The sequence below is a fragment of the Triticum dicoccoides genome, chromosome 5A (genome assembly GCF_002162155.2).
Source record: "Triticum dicoccoides isolate Atlit2015 ecotype Zavitan chromosome 5A, WEW_v2.0, whole genome shotgun sequence".
In the NCBI taxonomy this organism is placed as follows: Eukaryota; Viridiplantae; Streptophyta; class Magnoliopsida; order Poales; family Poaceae; genus Triticum; species Triticum dicoccoides.
Genome location: NC_041388.1, coordinates 555,112,986 through 555,125,709, shown reverse-complemented (window position 1 = coordinate 555,125,709; position 12,724 = coordinate 555,112,986). Strand labels below are relative to the sequence as shown.

The window sequence follows — 12,724 nt, the reverse complement described above, 5'->3', positions numbered from 1 at the left end:
ATATAATTTCTAGTAGAACCAATCATATATATATATATATATATATCATCAATGTCTCACAAACCACCATATTAATTTACACATACACACATGTATAGCTATATACAATTTCTCCTACATATGCATGTTGCCTTCGGAGCCAGTGGCATTAGCCTAATTGGTGCCTTCGGAGCACGATGACAATTGGAAGTGGTTCATGGGGCCGGTAGCAGGTAATAGTATTCTCCCTTCGGATTTATGACCTGGTCGGGCAAAAATCCCGCTATTTCCTCTTGAAGTGCTTCTACGCGCTCCGTTGGTAGGAGCTTGTCCCGCACCTCTTTGAACTGTTAAGAAGGAGATCAATATGCATGTGTATTAGTTGTGTGACTAGATATCGATAATGGTGTAAAAATTGTGAATAGTGTTCTGACAAGCGTACCCATTCCTGTCTTTGAGATCTGCTCCTTTCGGACGCCATCATGTGAATGTTCTCGCAAATGCAGAATGCACATAGATCACTCCCATGCGCCTGCTTCAGGGCCTTTATTACGAGAATGGAATTTAATTTGATCAGATAATAATTAATCAAGCATGATAATTAAAGAGATGGCAGCTAGCTAGCTAGCTAGTACTACTTAATTACTTACCTTGGATCGAAACCATTTCAGCTTTGGTTTCCATTCGCCTTCCGTGACGCTGATGAACCTTGCCCAAGCCCTGCCCACCGACAAAGAAAATGAATAAAGGAGTTATTAAATAGTTCATATCATGAAATTAATGACGAACTAAATAGGCCGAGATATATAGTTCATAATGATTGAAATTACCTGTTGACTATCCCAAACAAGATGTTATAGTCACTATTTGCTTTGAGTAGCGAGTCCAGTATTTCAACTGTTCCGGCGTCAACTTTAATGATACACAAGATCCAGTGAAATCTGCATGCACACACGTTTGCATGTCTTAATTAAGTGGGCATATGTAAGCAAAAACATGTAGCTAGCTAGTAGGCAAAAACAGAGAATTTATAGTACAAGAAAGTGTGACTCCCTGGAAGTTGTAAGGAAGTAGTATATCATTGTATTTGAGGCGCTTCAAGAACTCTAGCATGCTGTCCTCTACCTCTTTTTCTTGATGCTTGTTCATTTTCCATGTGTATTCATTAACGGTGTTTGGGTCAATGAACCCAATGCCATAGCGTCCACCTTTTCTCATTTCATACATCTTCATCCTGCATAATACCACAGAAAAGAATATAGTGAGGATAATTACAGGTAATGATTGATCAAAAGGATCACTACAGCTAGCTTGAGACTTAAATTACAGAAAGAAATCACTTACAGACAATAGCAACTGACGATAGATTTGTCGAGTGCGTCTTGATTGTATAACTGAAACAGTTCAGGATACTCAACAGCCACAGCTTTCTCATGGTAGTAATCATCCTTCTTGACATTCACCATGAGGGACTCTCGATTGGATCTCTTGGTAATGTCCATGTACCATTGATGCAATTCATACATTCTCGTTGGGAGCTTGTTGACATCTTCTGGCTCGACCAAAGGTTGGCCCCGGACATGTTTCCATTTTATTTCCTCCTCTGTAATCCCAGTCATGTCCTCGATCTCGAGGAGTTGTCCAACAGTGATCTTGAGTTCTTCAGCCTGCATTATATGCTCCTGGGTTATTACCACATCGCCCACCTCGGGAACGTAAACTGTTTGGCCACAATAATATTGGGCGCGCGTACTGTCACGTGTTGTTGGCGGCATAACAAGCGGGGGGATCGATTGCGCCGCCTGTTTTCCCAGCTGGGCAACGGTTTTCCCGCATTTTTTTATAGCTGCTTGTTGTTTGCTCGAGCTCGAGCTCGCCTCCTTCTGTAGACGTCGTCGATGTAACTTCCTGATGTGGCGCTCATAGTCTGAGTCAACAGGCTTAGGAGCTGGTGGTTGAGCCATACGAATGAAGTGGTCAACTACTTCCACAGGCACTTTCTCCCTTGGCGGCGGTGGCGGTTTCGGTCCAAAATGGGCGTCGACTTCTGCCTGCACTATGGCATTGGTTTGCTCCTCGGTCCTGTCGTAAGCCCTCACAGGAAGAGGACTAGTGAGGTTTGGACCATATTTATATCGCTTGCCTCCGCCTGTACTTCCTGTACTATGACCTCGACTCGTACCGCTACGCACCATAGCTGTGGGGTGTGTCTTCTGCGACTGCTGAGGCGGCGGAGACGGCTGACGGGGCTGAGTTGGACGAGGAGGAGTTGCCTGAAGCTGTGCCAGACTTGCAGTGGCCTGAGGTTGTGCCGGACTTGGAGGAGGAGTGGACGTCTGACGCTGTGTCGGACTTGGAGGAGGATTGGCCTGACACTTTGCCGGACTTGGAGGAGGAGGAGTGGCCTCACGCGTCGGTGGACTTGGAGGAGCGGGAGTCTGCTGACTCGGTGGCGGACTTCGACGAGGAGTCGGGTGACGCGGTGTCGGTGGCCTTCGAAAGATGATGCAATCCTTTCTTCATAGGATGACACGATGTATGGCCTCTCCCAATGTGTGCTCGTCGTCACCTCCAGGAATGTCAAGCTGTAGCTCCGAATATGGGTCCACCACCTCATCAACCAAGACACGAGCATAGCCCGCTAGAATCGGGTGGCAATGGAAGGTTGCCTCGGGGGAATTTGAAAAAGCAACGGCGTCCGCCACCTTCATGGATATGTTCTTCATTTTGAAGTGTAGCTCGCAGTTAGTGTTCTCCGTGATGTCATCCACGGGGTATCTATCCAGCACTACTACGTCGCCCGGGGTGGAACCCACGCTGCTTCTCGGCATGGATGGGGCGGTAGTATCCAATGCTGGATCATCCGCTAGCTGCTGCAGATGCTGAGACCCCCTTTGCTGGCTAAGTGAGTCGATCTGCTCCTGCTGCCGCTGGAATTTAGCTGCCAATTCCGCTTGACTTGCTTCTAGGCCTTGAAGGCGTTCATAGTCCCGCTTCCTCTGCTCCTCCTCCATCTTCCTCTTCTTCTCCTCCGCAATCTTCTTTCTCGCACGGGTTCTGTAGTCAGCGTTCCAGTCCGAAAACCCCTCATACCATAGAAGATCGCCCTTGCCTCATGTTCTTCCCGGGTGTTCAGGATTTCCCAAGGCACGCGTAAGCTCGCCGTTCTCTCTGTTGGGCTGGAACACCCCCGATCGAGCCTCTTCTATTGCAACAAGTAGCGCATCGCCGGCTCCGTTCAGACATGCCTTCATCGAAACATTGCCTGCCTTCGGGTCCAACTCCCCCCCATGCGCATAGAACCAAGTCCTGCACCTAGGGGGCCAGCTCTTAGTAACCGGACTGACACCTGCATCCTCCATCTCTTTCTCAGACTTATCCCACTTAGGCATTGCCACCGCGTAGCCACCTAGCCCCAGCTTATGGAACTTATCCTTTTTTTTGGCATTCTTCTTGTTTATTCTCGACCGTTCCTTAGCTAATTCTGAATCCTTGAATTTCACGAAATCGTCCCAATGAGCACTTTGATTCTCTAGTATCCCCTCGAATACTGGAGTCTTCCTTCCTCCCTTGACGTACTTCTCCCACGTCATTCTCTTGTGGTTCTTGAATGCAACCGCCATCTTCCTAAAAGCAGTGTCCTTGACTTTCCGCACATCTGCTTCTGTGAAATTATCTGGTAGGGTGAAATGTTCCATGAGAGTATCCCAAAGCAGATTTTTTTGATTCTCGTCGACAAAAGTAACATCTGGATGTGGATTTGCTGGCTTTCTCCATTCTTGAAGGGAGATCGGGAGTTGGTCCTTCACAAGAACTCCGCACTGACAAACGAACTTGTCCGCAATCTTCTTAGGCGCTAATGGTTCGCCATTAGGTTTGAATGCCTCGATATTGTACTTTACGCCCTCCTTCAACTTTTTGTTCGGGCCTCGTTTCGTCCTTTTGCCTGAAGATTTGCTCGATCCGGATGGCTGAAAGAAGAAAGATCGATTCGTTAATATATCTTCAACTCATTTAAAACATGCGATGATCACCAGATTCCTCCTTATATAAACATATATACCTCGCCGGTGTTTGTTGTTTCAGGATCAACATGTTCTTCGTTGTAGTTCATGACTTCATCTTCTCGGTCGTCGCGATCGAATATCATATCACCCTCTCTGGTGTTGTTTAGAAATTCGGAGCCGTCAAAATCTTCTTCATTCTGATCATCATCTGGCCCGCGTATGAAATCGAACATGGTCTGTTCTCTCTCTGTCGGTATTGTCCGCCATAGCTTTTATTTAACTATGCCAAAAGAAATATAAAACAATTTAGTATAATCTTGAATAATAGATATAATCTCGAATACATCGTCTCGAATAATAGATATAATCTCGAATACATTGTCTCGAATAATAGATATAATCTCGAATACATCATCTCGAATAATAGATATAATATTGAATACATCACTAGCTAGCTAGCTAGCAAGCTAATAAAGATCGAATACTACAAAGTAATCTAGGCCACTCGCGGTTCCTGAGGTGCGGGCGGTGGACACCCAAAGAGAAGGAACTATCACTGGATCATAGCTCGGGTGATCTCCCCAAAGAACCTGCCAGGTATTGGAGAACCTGACGTCCATAGCAGCCATGTAGCGATGGACGTGCTCGTCCTCCTCCCTGACACGGCGACGTACCACCTCCGGCGGGGCCGGCTCCCTCCGCACCGAAACTGGCCCACGCGAATGCCACCAAAGGAGATGAGGGTCGACGACGGGACCCGGGGCCGGGTTCCTCACCAAGCGCCGCGCCCCTGAAGGTAGCACCTCCCAGTGCCAGCCCGACGGAGCCCAGTCCCGGACAAAGGTCCTCTGAAGCAGGACGTCGTCGCGGACGTGTCGACGGCGAGGATGCGGGCCGGGCATCATCGACAACAAAATACTATATGCCGCAAAAGTAAAGTAACATTTTTTAAATGATGGATTGTGATGATTTCATATATGCAAATTCTAAATTTTATAACTAAAAATATAAGAAACTAAGAAAACATCGATCATCATCTAACAATTTGAAATTAATCTAATTCATCTAGCTAGCTAAAACTAACATTTCCAAAATTTCTAACATTTCTATATAACTAACATTTCTATAACATTTGACATTATATATATTATAACTAACATTTCTACATACTATTTGACATTAATCTAATCTAATTAATTAATTCATCTAAAACTTTGTATGAAAAACAGAAAAACAGAAAAAACTAAAAGCTAAAAACAGAAAAATTGTGTGTGTGTGCGCGTCTAGTGTGTGTGTAGTGTGTGTGTGTGTGTGTGTGTGCGCATGTAGTGTGTGTGTGCGCGCGCGCGCGTGTGTGCGCTACGGTCGGCGCCGGGGCCGGCGCCGGTGTGCGCTACGATCGATTGGAGGGAGGAGAGGGGCCGGGGGAGGGGCTCACAGCGCGCGCGGGCAAGGTCGAGGCGACGGCGACGGCGAGCCGAGGTCGATCCAAAGGCGACGGCGACGGCGAAGCGAGGGGATCGGCGACCGGGACGATGACGGGGGTGCCGCGGAGTCGACGGGGATGACGCGACGAGGACGGGGGCGTCGCGGAGTCGACGGGGGCGGCGACGGCGCGGGACGGGGCGGCGGCAGAAAGAAGTGGGAGATGAGAAACTGGAAATTTTCGTAGTGTTTCTTATATAGGGGACACCTTTAGTACCGGTTGGAGCCACCAACCGGTACTAAAGGCCTGTTTTGGCCAGGCCAAGCGGGGGGAAGCAACCCCCTTTAGTACCGGTTCCTGGCTCCAACCGGTACTAAAGCCCCCCCCCCCCTTTAGTACCGGTTGGTTCCACGACCCGGTACTAAAGGGGATGCGCTGCCAGGCGAGGGGCGCAGAAGTTTAGTCCCACCTCGCTAGCCGAAGGGCGCTCACACCTGCTTATAAGCCCCGCCGCCGCTACTGTCTCGAGCTCTTCTCTAAAGCAGGCTTTCTGGGCCTACCTCTGCTACTCTGCCCTGTGGGGCCTATTGGGCTTGCGGGCCTGCATCCTGGCCCAACAACAGGTTGGGTTTCTAGTCGTATGCAGGCCGCTGTGGCCCGGTAGGTGGGCTTTTTTCATTTAGTTTTTTCTATTTTGCTTTATTTATTTTTAGTTATTTTTTGCTGTATTTAGAGTTTCTTTGTGAATATTTTTGATAGTTTTTAGAAACTTTCAGTTAGTGCCGGTAGTTTTTAAATTTGAATAGTTTAAATTTTGAATTATTTGAAATTTGTATGAATCACTAGTTTGTGAATAACTTAACTTTAAAAATACATTTTCCAGTGATTCTTTTTTCTTATGTTTAATATTAGTGTGTTTTATCATTATATTCAATTTGGTAATGCTTAAGTTATTTAAAAATGAAATGCCTTTGTAACGGATAAGTTTTCGTCCGAAACCCTGATACTTCGAAACAGATTGTCCATTTTGTACACGAAGTGCATCCAGTTTTTGCGGTAACCCTCTCTACTTTTTTGCACATGCTATGTGGGTAAAATTATGATACCATGCCAACTTTCATCCTTTTCTAAGTTCATTTGAAATGCTTTTCAATTTCAGGGTCATTTAGCTGAAAAAATCAATAAATGCATGAAAGAATTTGCTTGCACATAAAATTTCTTCGCGTTTCAAATGCCAAAACACATAACTAGCTACCCTAACTATTATAGAGATTCCCTACTGGGTGTGAAACACAGAAGAAAGTGATGATAGTTAAGCCGATCACATCCCAGATCTTTGGGTGTGAAACTTTTTCTTCGCGTGTGTCCCTTTGCGTCGTAGCCATGGAAAATCTTCATCATTTAACGGGATGCTAATATTCACTGTGAATGGAGCAATTTCATCAAACTTTTCATAATCTTCTGACTTGTCTATCTTGTCATCCACTCCCACGATGTTTCTCTTCCCAGAAAGAACTATGTGCCGCTTTGACTCATCGTACGATGCATTCGCTTCCTTATCTTTTCTTTTTCTTGGCTTGGTAGACATGTCCTTCACATAGAAAATCTGTGCCACATCATTGGCTAGGACGAATGGTTCGTCTGCATACGCAAGATTGTTGAGATCCACTGTTGTCATTCCGTACTGCGGGTCTTCCGTTACCCCGCCTCGTGTCATATTGACCCATTTGCACCGAAACAAAGGGACCTTCAAACCACGCCGATAGTCAAGTTCCCATATGTCCTGTATATAACCATAGTATGTTTCCTTTCCCGTCTTGGTTTCTGCATCAAAGCGGACACCACTGTTTTGGTTGGTGCTCTTCTTATCTTGGGCGATCGTGTAAAATGTATTACCATTTATCTCGTACCCTTTGAAAGTCATTATATTCGAAGATGGTAACTGGGACAGCAAGTACAGGTCATCTTCAATAGAGGTGTCATGCATGGTACGTGCTTGCAACCAGCTGGCGAAACTCCTGGTTTGTTCACGTGTAATCCAGTCATCAGACTGCTCCGGGTGTTTGGAGCGTAGCAAATTCTTGTGTTCATCCATATACGGAGCCACCAAGGCGGAATTCTGTAGAACTGTGTAGTGTGCTTCAGTGAGAGAATGTCCGTCCATACATATTATTTGTTCCCCTCCTAGCGTGCCTTTTCCATCCAGTCTGCCCTTATGCCGCGATTCAGGAACACCAATCGGCTTAAGGTCAGGAATAAAGTCAATACAAAACTCAATGACCTCCTCATTTTGACGGCCCTTGGAGATGCTTCCTTCTGGCCTAGCACGGTTATGAACATATTTCTTTAAGACTCACATGAACCTCTCAAAGGGGAACATATTGTGTAGAAATACAAGACCCAAAACGTTAATCTCTTCGCATAGGTGAACTAGGACGTGCGTCATGATGTTGAAGAAGGATGGTGGGAACACCAACTCGAAACTGACAAGACATTGCACCAAATCATTCTGTAACCTTGGTATGATTTCTGGATCGATTACCTTCTGAGAGATTGCATTGAGAAATGCACATAGCTTCACAATGGCTAATCGAACGTTTTCCGGTAGAAGCCCCCTCAATGCAACCGGAAGTAGTTGCATCATAATCACGTGGCAGTCATGAGACTTTAGGTTCTGGAACTTTTTCTCTGCCATGTTTATTATTCCCTTTATATTCGACGAGAAGCCAGACGGTACCTTAATACTGAGCAGGCATTCAAAGAAGATTTCCTTCTCTTCTTTGGTAAGAGCGTAGCTTGCATGACCCTGATGTATGCCGTCTTTTCCGCGCATACGTTGCTGGTCCTCCCGTGCCTCAGGTGTATCTTTTGTCTTCCCATACACGCCCAAGAAGCCAAGCAGGGTCACACAAAGATTCTTCGTCACGTGCATCACGTGGATTGCGGAGTGGACCTCGAGGTCTTTCCAATAAGGCAGGTCCCAAAATATAGATTTCTTCTTCCACATGGGTGCGCATCCGTCAGCGTCATTCGGAACAGGTTGTCCACCAGGACCCTTTCCAAAGACCACCTTCAAATCCTTGACCATATCACGTACATCAGCACCAGTACGGTGGCGAGGCTTCGTCCGGTGATCCGCCTCACCTTTGAAATGCTTGCCTTTCTTTCTTACGGGATGCCTGCTCGAAAGAAATCGACGATGTCCCAGGTACACATTCTTATTAGCCAAATATATACTGTCAGTACGGTCCAAACAGTGCGTGCATGCGCGGTATCCCTTGTTTGTCTGTCCTGAAAGGTTACTGAGAGCAGGCCAATCATTGATGGTCACGAACAGCAACGCCTTTAGGTCAAATTCTTCCCCCATGTGCTCATCCCACGCACGTACACCTGTTCCATTCCACAGTTGTAAGAGTTCTTCAACTAATGGCCTTAGGTACACATCAATGTCGTTGCCGGGTTGCTTAGGGCCTTGGATGAGCACTGGCATCATAATGAACTTCCGCTTCATGCACAACCAAGGAGGAAGGTTATACAAACATAGAGTCACAGGCCAGGTGCTATGGATGCTGCTCTGCTCCCCAAAAGGATTAATGCCATCTGCGCTTAGACCAAACCATACGCTCCTTGCGTCATCTGCAAACTCCTTCCCGTACTTTCTTTCGATTTTTCTCCACTGCGACCCGTCAGCGGGTACTCTCAACTTTCCGTCTTTCTTACGGTCTTCTCTGTGCCATCGCATCGCCTTGGCATGCTCTTTGTTTTGGAACAAACGTTTCAACCGTGGTATTATAGGAGCATACCACATCACCTTGGCAGGAATCTTCTTCCTGGGGCGCCGGCCCTCGACATCACCAGGGTCATCGCGGCAGATCTTATAGCGCAATGCACCACATACCGGGCAAGCATTCAAATCCTCGTACTCACCGCGGTAGAGGATGCAATCATTAGGGCATGCATGTATCTTCTGCACCTCTAACCCTAGAGGGAAGACAACCTTCTTTGCTTCGTACGTACTCTTGGGCAATTCGTTGTCCTTTGGAAGCATATCCTTTATCATTACGAGCAACTTTCTAAATCCCTTGTCAGATACACCATTCTCTGCCTTCCATTGCAGCAATTCTAGTGTGGTGCCCAGCTTTTTCTTGTCACCTACGCAATTCGGGTACAACAATTTTTTGTGATCCTCTAACATGCGCTGCAACTTCTTCTTCTCCAAATCACTTGCGCAGTTTCTCTTTGCATCGGCAATGGCCCGACCTAGATCATCAATGGGCTCATCTGATGCCTCTTCTTCAGCTTCTTCCCGCATTGCCGGCTCAGCTTCTTCCCGCATTACCGACTCAGCTTCTTCCCCCATTGTTGTATCATCGTATTCAGGGAACCCATGGCCAGGATAGCTGTCGTCGTCCTCTTCTTCTTCATTGTCTTCCATCATAACCCCTCTTTCTTCGTGCTTGGTCCAAACATTATAATGGGGCATGAAACCGGTCTTAAACAGGTGGACGTGAATGGTTCTTGACGTAGAGTAATTGTGACCATTCTTACAGCGAGCACATGGACAAGGCATAAAACCATCCATCCGCTTGTTTGCCTCAGCCGCAAGCAGAAAAGTACGCACGCCCTCAACGAACTGGGGAGAGCATCGGTCATCGTACATCCATTGCCGGCTCATCTTCATTACACAACACCGAATAGACCAAATTAATACAAGTTCATACAACACTTAAATGCAATAAACAAATAACTCTCTAGCTAAAGCATTTAAATGCAACAACAAATACGATCAAGATCGCAACTAAGGTAACAATGGATCCAACAGCATAATGATACCAAGCCTCACTATCGATGGCATATTTTCTAATCTTTCTAATCTTCAAGCGCATTTTCTCCATCTTGATCTTGTGATCATCGACGACATCGGCAACATGCAACTCCAATTCCATCTTCTCCCCCTCAATTCTTTTCAATTTTTCTTTCAAGTACTCGTTTTCTCTTTCAACTAAATTTAACCTCTCGGCAATAGGGTCGGTTGGAATTTCCGGTTCAGATACCTCCTAGAAAAAATTTCTATGTCAACTTGATGGGCATAATTTGTCATAAACACGAAATGCAACTAGTTTTAAAAGAGAATATACATACCACATCCGAATCATAACAAGGACTAGGGCCGACGGGGACGGATATCAAAACCATGGCACTATATGTATAACAAACAACGTACGGGTAAGATAATTATACGAGTAACTATATATCTAAATCACACAAACATCAATTTTTATATAAAATTTCATGAACAAGAGGCTCACCACAAGGTGGTGCCGGCGACGGGACGGTGCGGGCGATCGACGGTGGCTACGATGGAGATTTAGAAGGCACTAAGTAAACCACACCTACATATGCAAACTAAGTGTTATTTTTGACCTCAAATTGCATATAAATCAAATACTAGCGCGCGCGCGCACACACACACACACACACACACACACACACAGATATATATATATATATATATATATATATATATATATATATATATATATATTCCCAAATTACTAAACTCACAAATTAATCACTATATAAACCAATGCAAGAGCTAATCTAGCAATGAGAGATGAAAGGACAAAGTTGCTAACCTTTGTGATCATTTGAATGGATGAGGGCCTTCAAATCTTGACAAATTTTGGGCAAATTTTGTGATGAACTCGAGAGGAAGAAGGGAATAACAGAGGAGAGGGCCGGAGAGGGGAAAGGGGGAAGAACAGAGTGCTGGTGGACGAAGAGTTTATATAGGACGACCTTTAGTACCGGTTCGTGGCACGAACCGGTACTAAAGGTGCTGGAGGGGGCCCACTCTGACAACATCCTGCCACCACTCTCATTAGTACCGGTTCATGGCACGAACCGGTGCTAAAGGTTCGCCACGAACCGGTACTAATGAAAGCGGCCCGGCTATCCGTTGGAACCGGCACTAATGTATACATTAGTGCCGGCTCAAATACAAACTGGCACTAATGTGCTTCACGTTTGACCATTTTTCTACTAGTGTAGAGAGACAGGTGGGGATTTCCTCCACTTCCAGGCGTTCTCCGGTTGGTTCCAGTGGAGGGGCGGGAGAAGGACTGCGGCGGTGCAGCGGAGAAGGAGGATACGGTGACGCGGCGCGGGCAGGGCAGGAAGTCGGGAACTAAAGAGGGCCAAGCCAATGGGGGCGGCGGCGGAGGAGGAGAAAGAGTGGGGAAGGGAGTGTCTCCGCGTTAGCTTTTATACGGGCACTGGTTTAGGGCTTTTTAGGCGGGCTTAGGTGGGCTTGCGGGCCGTACTAGTCTGTGCATGACGCTTTTTGAAACTGTCACCCGAAATCCGTCACGTATTAACATGTTTCTTGTAGTGGTACTCTTTTTCAGTAGTGTAGTCGTGTGCGTCTCACGTGATTTGGTATCTCCATCAGCCATCTACTCCATTGTGGGGTTGCTTATGTAAAGCGGGGCGGAAGCCTGTTTAAAAAAAAGTTGTCATGGCATTCTAATCCTGTGTTTTCATATTCTTAAGTTTTCAAATAGTGTTGTTATGCACACGACATCTTTTCAACGTGAAGTAAGTACTAGTTTGGTTTTTCAAATCCTATAAACCAAGAAGCCCTGTTTGTAAGATGTTTAAGCATTATTACTCTGGCGATATCATTGGAAAACATCCTAAAGCCTAGGATACTGTGCAAACAAGGAATGACAAAGTCAAAAATCTCCGCGTTGGGTAAACCGATAAAGAACCTTTCATTAATATCGGCTGGCACCTCAACTACTACCCTTCATTAACCCCCCACTCTATCACTTCCTTGACGTCTCTTCCTCTTCTTCAAGTTATTACTCCCTCCTTCCATCTATATAGGGCCTAATGCGTTTTTAAGACCGTCTTTAACTATTGACAAGATAAATAGTACATGACATGTACAATATGAAAATTATATCATTGAAAACTCCTTTCACACACGAATTTAACAGTGTGCTTTGTGTAAGTTGCATGTCATATATTATTACTCTAATATTTGGTCAAAGTTAGGCTCAAAAAACATATTAGGCCCTATATAGATGGAAGGAGGGAGTATGTTCCCTTCCCCCATCCCAACATCAAACTCCACACAACACTCACCCGTCCGCCCAAGTTCTGCCTCCACCATGGCCTCTTCCTCTTCCCGCGTCCATGTCCAGAACCACATCGCCCTCCAAGCCGCCCGCGATGGCGACCTGCGCACCCTCAAGGGTAACTGCATCTCTCTCTCTCTCTCTCTCTCTCTCTCTCTCTCTCTCTCTCT

General features: G+C 46.0%; 1 pseudogene; it reads left to right on the top strand.

Annotated features, from left to right (window-relative positions):
- The first annotated feature begins 12,587 nt into the window (after positions 1 to 12,587).
- Positions 12,588 to 12,724, top strand: part of LOC119299972 — a 6,820-nt pseudogene continuing 6,683 nt past the window's right edge.